Here is a 995-nt window from a genome sequence, read left to right as displayed (position 1 = left end):
CATGCGGGGTGGTGTGCTGGCATGTCCGAAGAGGCGGCACACGTCTCCGGGGTGTGCCCCCTCACACGGACGGCGCCACCGCCGGCACCTAGAGGGGGGAAACGGACGCGTCGGGCCTACACGGAGGGGATCTTACTGTGGGTTTGGCCCGGATGTTGCTCTAAAGTGTTCGTATGGGCTGACCTAACACGACCGGGTGGATAGTTCCACTGGTCAAAACCCGTCCGTGCAAAGTCAAAGGGCTAGATCCCGTGGTCAAATGCTACAGGGTTAGGCGGAGACGCGTGCCGCCTCTTCGGACATGCCACCACACCACCCTGCATGTATGAGGGGCCGGTGCGACGCTCCGGTGGCATTGATACCCCCCAGGGCCCCCGTCCCTCCTAACCCTGGAGCGTTTGACCACGAGATCTAGCCCTTTGACTTCCCACGGACGGGCTTTGACCAGTGGACCTCTCCTCCCGGTTGTGTCAGTTCGGCCCATAGGGACACCCGGGAGCAACATCCGGGCCAAACCCACAGCTACATCCACTCCGTGTAGACCCGACGCGTCCGTTTCCCCCCTCCAGGTGCCGGCGGTGGCGCCGTTCGTGAGAGGGGGGGCACACCCCGGAGACGCGTGCCGGGCATTTGCAACCGCCACAACACTTCCAGACTTGTGAGAGGCCGCCTACGCAAGATTTGACGGCATGCTAGCCCCCGTAGGCCGCCGGCCACAGTCATAGAGCAATCCGCGTAGAGGGAAGTGTTCAGATACTTCTCCATCACGAAAAATTATGAAAAATTACCATCGGTCCTATAGCACATGGGCCCACGTCATGTAAAGAACTCATGATTTTATCGCGCTCCGAGTATTTACTAATATTCACGCCGCATCGTTTCCGCAGAACGTCTACTACCGTGTCATCGCCGACCGTGAGGGGGGCCACACCCCGGAGACGCTTGCCGCCTCTTTGGACATGCCACCACACCACTCCGCATGTACGAGGGCCCGA

The sequence above is a fragment of the Triticum dicoccoides genome, chromosome 2A, assembly GCF_002162155.2.
Source record: "Triticum dicoccoides isolate Atlit2015 ecotype Zavitan chromosome 2A, WEW_v2.0, whole genome shotgun sequence".
Taxonomy (NCBI): domain Eukaryota; kingdom Viridiplantae; phylum Streptophyta; class Magnoliopsida; order Poales; family Poaceae; genus Triticum; species Triticum dicoccoides.
Note: the sequence above shows the minus strand (reverse complement) of the source record.